This window comes from Falco punctatus (assembly GCF_963210335.1).
Source record: "Falco punctatus genome assembly, chromosome: 8".
Lineage (NCBI taxonomy): Eukaryota > Metazoa > Chordata > Aves > Falconiformes > Falconidae > Falco > Falco punctatus.
The window spans coordinates 7,101,113-7,109,258 of NC_137588.1; positions in this window are offsets into that span (position 1 = coordinate 7,101,113).

Genomic DNA, 8,146 nt, shown 5'->3' on the forward strand with positions numbered 1-8,146 from the left:
GGTTTTCCTGAGCTTGAAAAATATTCCAGATACCTTCCTTTTCTCCTTTGCTATCGAACAAAACGTGACACAGATGTCATGCAAAAATCCACTGTCTTCTACTCTTTGCAAATAAGAACACCTGAGAAACAGCAGACTTAGGTGACATGAAGGCTGTCTAATTTGGTCGCCCTGACCCTTACGATGTGATGACGAGGTTCCTCCTACTTCAGGCCCTTGCTGTACTTGGTGCTCAGGCTCCACGTCATCAGCTTGGAAAGCTGACCAAACCCCATGAGGCTCTCCTGGGACAATGACAGCTCAGTTCCTCCATCGTATGAGAAAACATCTGCACGGATGTCTGCATTCCCCCTGACTTCAGTGCCAGTCTGCCAGCAGATAACTCAGCTCAGGAGCTGATATGGATGGAGCAGGGAGGACATCGCTGCTGGCTCGTGTATGGACAACACATAGTGCGGCAGAGAGACAGAATGGAAAGTTATGCATCCCAGCTGAGTAAACATTAGACTGCAGCTGGCCAGAAAACTGACTCCGAGAGAGAAAGGACCTGCACAAAGGAAGGGGGGAAAGAGAGATTTCTGAAGGCCAACGCAATACTCATTTCAAGTCAACTACAACCAAATCCCTTGGTGTGCTCTACCAAGACTGATCTCAGTGGGGAAATCCACAGCTGGGCAGGGTGAGAGTAAATTGCGTATGCTGACAACCACAACCTTCCCCCAGTAAGTGGAGACACAGGCAGATTGGAGATACAGAAGACTACTGCAGATCAAGAGATAGAGTTGCCTGCTCGTAGCCAGGGCTTCAGCAGCCTTGAAACTGTTGGTGTCCCAAAGGAAATACCTTGCAGAATCCAAACCTATTGTTCACCATCAAGACTCTTTAAAAATGCGAAAGAGTGAACGTGTACAGCTAGCCATGCTGTGGAGGAATATAGCTGCCAAGGTGCATATATCATATCGCATCAGCTAAAGGAAAAAATAGATCGGACCTGAGCCTGGTTTCTGCCTGTGTGTGGGTCAGGTCACCCGTTGCCATTAGAGCCCTTCCTTGTCACTGTCCAGCTGCCTGGCTAGAGTCCTCTGCAGACACACAAGAAACTTAGAGCTTAGACGAAACTAAGGCCATCTAACTCTACCCTGTGGTACCCCTGTTCCTTAGGATGTGATGATGAAGTTCATCCTATCCTCAGGCCCCTGCTTCACGTGATGCTTAACACTCACTGCATGGCATTAGTGTGCTGTGGTACTGCCCCGAGACTGAGTGCCAAGCACTTCTCCTTGCTCCCAGGGAGAAGGGATGAATCAGAAGATCTCTGAGATAAAACACCTTCCCAGAGACACCTCTGGATCCACCTCTGTAGGGATGACTGAGCAGGGACCCTCCAGGGATGCTGCGCAGAGCTGCTGGATGAGGAATGGAGACCTCACCTCATCTTGCAAGAAAGCCAAGGACTCAGCTTGAGGTCTGAGGCACCGGCTGAGCTTTGCACCCATGTGGCAGGGAACAGGGCGCGTTTTGTGTGATGAGAGGCTTCCACAGAAGGGAACCAGGCCCTGGCTGGTATGAGACAAGCCAGTGCTCTCCCCTCCAACATGCCTCCATCCCTGCGGCAAGGAAAGAGAAGCACAGAGATGTGTCTGCAGATCATGAGCACGGCATAAACGAAGGAATTTCTGAAGCAGGTCTCCAGGCCTTTGGCTGCAACATCCAGGCCCCTTCTGCACTTTTTTTAAAGTTAAATATGCAGAATTTTATCATCACAGAAGTATTTCTGCCCTTCTCTGCAGTGCAAGGCATCACAGGAAAATGCATGTGATGGTGGAGGTGACGGCTGGGCTAACCCAGCTCTCACCACCATGCTCTCTAGCATCCTGTAAGTGTGCTCGCTACATGTCTGCAAGGTGCGCATCATCCAGGAGGTCTCTGATGGCACAAGATTTGTGCCTACCATCCTCCTGCTTTCTCCCAATGACTGCAAGCCCTGCCCAGCCTCATCTCCAGCCCCAACAGCCTGCTAGCTGCCAGTGTTCCTACTAACCAGGTCCCAGGCTCCCTAAGGCACAAAGATGGGGGATGCGCATCCAGGGCCACAGCGCCTGAGTCACCTACGAGGACTCTAAAGCATTCAGAGGGCTCCTCTGGGGTCCTTATGGGAGCAGGGACACGGAGTAGCCATCCACTTGGGAGGTCAAGACTAAGCACAGCCACTAAAGAGCACCGCAGTGTTTCCAAGGCTGATTGCTCTCCTCATCACCTCTGTAAAGGTTGGGGTGCACAAACCGAACCTTTTGTCTCATCCTCATGACACAACTTCTAGAAAACCACGGTTTTCAAGGCCAGCTGGGTAGGAAAAGACTCAGTATAAATAGTCTCCCACACAACCTCTAAACTTCAATCAAACAATCAAACAACTCTTAACTTTACTCAGGACACAAATAAACCTCGTTCTTGTAAGATGGCATCTCTTTGTCTCCTCTCCTTCATCCTTGAGGAGGCAGATCTCATGGCAGCTGTGCAACACTCACAACACACATCCCTCTCACCAGTCACCAGAACTCCTCAAATTCCCTTCTCCTAAGCCTTGAGCCACTTCTCTTCTGCTGTGACTCAAACAGCGGCTCGTTTCTGCCCAGTCTGCCACGAAACAGAGACCCCAGCAATAAAAACAAAGACATGCAGCACATACTAATGTAATCGTGGCACTTCAGCTGCTGCTGAAAGGCATGTAACGCACACGCATCCACCTTTCCTCCTGCCTGTATGTATTCTCACACAAAATTAGCAAACATCTTACGGGAAACCTTAAAACCACTTAAAAAACAATTAATGGGAAAATAAGTTACGTGCCAAATAAAAAGTACCAAAGGAGGAGAGTGATGTGCCATTCCCAACAGGCTCCCCTGGGAGCAGGGGAGGACTTCAGGGCAGGGGAAGCGAGGGATGCTGTTAGAGAAGGTAGCTGATGGGGGCCTGTGCAAACCCTTCCCAAGGAATCTGCCTTAGCGGCTTTTCCCACAGCATTGCAGAACACAGCACAATAAAAATGTCGGCGATGAAATAACACAGCTTGTCTTCAGACACCCCCGCCCTGCCTTTCCTGAACCAAGCAGTACGATGATATGTTAAGGCACTAGTGAGTTTTCCAATAGCAAAACAAGGGAAACCTTCATTTTGGGCACCTGGGGTCCCACACAAGGCAGGCTGCGGGAGAAAGAAATGCTCCTGCCTCCATATAAAGGCAGCACTGTGCAATCAAGTGAAAATCCTTTTTTTTTTTTTTTAATTTTTTTTTTGGTGGTTGCATTAAGAACCTGAATTTTATATTCCTGCCTGTTCTACGAAAGGTTTCCCTGCCCTCCATAGGCTTGCCCTGTGCAGCAAGTCAGACCAAGATGATTTATAGTACTGGGTGAATCAGATGAAATTCCATTGTTTTCCATTTGAGCTTGAAACTGAGCAAACTTGGGCTTTTCTTTGGGGTGAAACACAAAGGAAAACTTGGGGGGCAAGGGAAAGGCAGAGGGGGAAACCAGGTAAGCTGAAATGAAAAAGCATTTTCTTTTCCTGAACTCATGTGAACCCAAACCGCTGGCCTCCACGTATCCAAGACGCTCTCCACACCAGCCTATGGCACATAAATCTAACACCGAACTTGGAACTGAGCTTCAACATGGTTTCAACCACATGCAATTAGCCAAATTAAAGGATTTTTTTTTTCAGGGCCTGGGTAGGTCCTGCCTGCATTTTAACTGGGACAAAACTTGCGTTGCCAGCAGATGTTGCCACTTTTGCAGCGGGGTGTAGTTTGGGGCCACATATGCTTGGGAAAGTTGCGTGCTCAGGCTATTAGTAAAGGCAGGGAAAGAGTTTGCTGTAAAGATGAAATATGTTAAAGAACTCACATGCTTTCTGACCGTGCTGTGCCAGGCATCAGTAAATGTGACCAGCTGAAATTTCCTCCAAAAAACGGGGTGGGGGGGTGGGGGGTGAGGAGAGTCCTGGAACCCAGAATTATTTAAAAAGAAAACAAAACCTGGAAACATTTGCCGAGTGAAACCAGACTTCGGTGATTATTTTGTAATTATTCATGGTTGAAGGGGCAGAAAACCTTCAGTATTTAAATGGGCTTATTTGTTTGTTTGAGTGCAATTACTAACGGTGATGGTTAATGGAAGAAAAAAAAAAAAAAGGAATAAATGTGTATAATAGACATAAAGCACTTGTCCACTGCAATAGTTCCCAAGTCAACTAGCAAAACCATAGTCATCACTATGGGCCTTGTGTGGACTTTTATCTTGTGTAGACTTTATTCGTAAACTTGTCTTTCAAATCCTGGGTAGTTGCCAGGAATTACTCTATTAAAAAACAAACGAACCAACAAAAAACCCCCACCCAAACCTGTAAGCCATGCTCCATCCCTGTTGTTGACATAGAGCGCTAGGGAAAAAACACATTTCTTTCACATTTTTTAAAATATGTACATTTAATAATGACTATGGGTTGCTCTGAAATGGCTCTGTACCCCTGTGAAGTTCTGCCTTCAACGTGAAAGAGATTTCAGGAGTCCAACTGTGTTCATGAGCAACAAAACTTGTGCCTTGACAATCCAGGGCAGGATGCAAGGACACAGGCTTCCCCTGATGCTCCCATGGTATCCTTGTCTGCCATCTGTGAATATCCAAGGAAAAATACTCTGCAGACTCCCCAGTGGGAAAAGGTGTCGTGCTGCCCTGCACATCTCCTCTGGTTACCAAGAACAATTGCATGGGTAAAAGAAAAAAATGGTGAGCTCTTCCTTATTAGCAAGGATAAAGTCAACACTTCTTCCCATCCATCAGTAAGATCTTGGATTCTCTGCCCAAGCAGCAAAGAGGAGCCAGCAGGACACCATGCACCAAACACCCTCCAACAGCAGAACGTACCAGCTCAGACAACGGTCCTGGTGGCTTAGGAGGTGACAGGCTTTCCTGATGCCTGCCAGTGATTTAGGAACATACATTCCCCTGACGCACAAGACATTTAAGTGCTTCTGAAAATGCCTGTCTAAGCAGGAATGCAAAAGTCACAACTGTGACTTGTGCTGCTCAAATAGTGGCCTTGGACTGGATCAGATCGAGACCTCCCAGGGTCCCAGATACGATGCCTCAGACGTGCCTGATGGTGGTATGGCACTTCCCAACGCCCTCTGGGTTCCTGGAAGAGCAGCTGCTGCCCAAGGCTGTTCTTGTTTCCTGTTGGAAGCCACCCAAGCTGTGACCAAACACCATGAGTGGGCACTGAAACATCCAAGGCAACCTGAGACCTTTTGGGTTCTTCCTAAACATGGCAGCACCATGCATGGAGCTCCTCTGGGTTACTCAAGACAGTGACACTAGCAGATGTGACGTATCCTTCTCCTTCTGGAGCAGCGGTGGGAGACTTGGCAGCCTAACTCACCAGTCCTAAAGTGGCAACATCTTTGAGCAATTGACTGCAGTCCAGGATGCCTGAAACGTTTTTTCCATCCAGCGACCTTATCCCAGCCCCTGCACGTGAAACACGTGGGGAGGGTTGTGTCCTCCTCCTGCAGCGTGGCACAGTGAAGAGCAGAGCCCCAGCTTAAGCTACAGCCAGATTGGTTCAGGTCAGAAATTAGAAAAACCTTTCTATTAGGAAGAACAAACAAGTACAGGGATTAATTTTCTGGAGACAAGCTCGCTCAAGTCTTCCTGCCTGGCCAAGCAACCCACTTTCCTGAGGAACAAAGGGACAAGACAGGTTTGGGGCTCCTTGGAGAAACGGAGGTTGGAGGAAACACTGGCAGAGCCCTTCAAGGCTTACTGGGACAGCAGATGCTGACCACAGGAGCAGCAGCAGCAGCTTCCTTGTCTGTCCCCCCACCAGGGGACAGGGCTTGCCAGCCAGGAGCCCCCAGAGCAGCAGCAGTGGCTGTTGCACAGGGATGCTCTGTCTTTCTGAAGGGATTTGGACCCACCTGGTGATCCAGGCTGGTCGGAAAGATCCCGTTCAGGCAGTAACTGCCAAAGGGGCACTTTGACAATGGCCTCCTTGCAGTCACCAACAGGCATTGGCATTAGCTGGATTTATAGTGAAGCTTTATCTGTTGCCTGCAATTCTAATTTGTGGTTCATAAGCCATAAAACTCCAAGTTTTCCAGGCAGGGGGAAAAAAAAAAGTGACGATTGACTGTTACTGCTGCTTCTTTTTTTTTCCACTAGAGCTGTTCCTTATGCAGTTGTAACCAAATAGTAACCAAATAGACTGTCTAATGGCCAGTGCTGTTTATTCCAAAACTGTATGGATTTCCCATTTGTAATTCAAAAACCATAGGGTGTAACTTTCCTTGCTTGGCATGAAGCATGGTCAAGCTTCTAGGATACAGAGACGGTCCTGAGGAAAACTGTTCCCACCTGAAGAAGGATCCATGAGAAATAAACCGCCTTTCACTTTTGGTGAACTATTGTATTTTTTAAAAACCATCTCTAGCCTAAGCTGCAAAACAGGCATTGGTTTCCCAAAGTGAGTATTTATTAGACTCTGCATAGTTAAAAGCTTTTTATTCCCACCTAAAAATTGATTTTTCTTACCCCATGCACGGATGGGCCTCCTTTTACGCTTGAAATCAGGTTTTGAAACACGTTTCAATACCAAACTAAAAGGAAACCACAGAATTACAGAGAAATATTAGCCTGTATCATTTAATGTGAGACATAGGATGAAATCAGAAAAAAATCACTATCAAACTGAAATCTGGCTGCCCACATTGAGCACTGCAGCTATTCCTGCTTTCCTTCAAGGGGGTGTTGTCAGCCCCCCCCAGCCCACCGCACAGCAAGGATGCTGCCTGTGGCAACCCACCGAGTGTCACCTGTTGAAACACTGCAGTTTGGGGGGTGGGGGTGGGGGGGTTGGTAAAGAGCAAAGTTACTCTCCCTCCTGATGGAGGAGAAAATCTGGCAAGCATTTTAAAATTTGCAAAATAGTTGCGAAGCTGCAGGAACCAAAAGGAAGGTGGGGGTGGGGAACACAACAGCTCAGAAAGGCAGCGTTTGTAAGGCGCGGGCTTTTCCAATATTCCTGTGATTTCTGAATGCCTGAAAAATGTTGGCCTGTTTACCTTGCAGAGTAATGTCTTGGGGCTGGGGGGGGGGGGGGGGGGGGGGGGGGGGAGGAGGGAAAGCATCCAGGCTCTGGTGTACTATGCAGCACAGGTAAGATCTGGGGTTGGGTCTTGCATTTCAAGGTGCAAATGAAGGCTCAGGAGAGAAGAGCCGTCACCTCACACAGCAGTACCTGCCAGGCAGGACCAGATCCCACCCCATCTATGGGAAAGCCCCCACAGAATGGACAACCTCAGTAGGTGTAAGATGATGTAAGGGAGATTTAGGGAAGCATTCTTGTGAGGAACACCAAGAATTGAAATAAAATGCATGAGAAGCGGGTGGGTTTGCTGGGGAGGAGGTTCAATGCACATCCCTGGGAATAGGTTAGATGAGGAATGCAGCAAGCGCGAAGGCGAGCGCTGGGGTGGGATGGACTGGGCAGAAGCGCAGGGTCCAGCCCAGGCACGACTCAAGGGACCACAAAGCATTTTGGCAAGTGGACCCTCCCCGGGAGCCAAAGGGCAGAGCAGGGAAGCTTCCTTGCAGTCCAATTACCTCGGCGGGAATCTAAAAGATATTCCCATTGCCTGCGAAGGCACATGCCAAGTCTGGTGTGTGTTTGTTTGTGTCTGTGTTTATTTCTCAGAGAGTTTCTTTCTCTGCACCCCAGGGAACTGGCTGGATGCAGGCTCTGGCCTTCTCATGGAATAAGAATTAACTCCTGGATCTTGGCAGCACCAGGAAGAGACCGGCTCCTGCTGAATCGCAGCCTGACAAAAGTCCCACAAGCTGCACGACACCCAAAAAACAAATGCTGCATGCCTCCCATCTGGCCGGTGACCCCCAAAACCCAGGGCCATCTCTGCCCTGTGTCACTGTGCTGCAGGGGGGAGTTTTCAGCACTGCCTGGGGACCTGCTGCGCTCCCACTACAGACATAATCATCCAGGCCACTGTGAACTTGAAGGGCCCATGATTCAAAGCTCCTTGTCAAATTTGAAGGTGAACAGGGGAGCAAAAAACAACAGCAAAAGGCGCAAT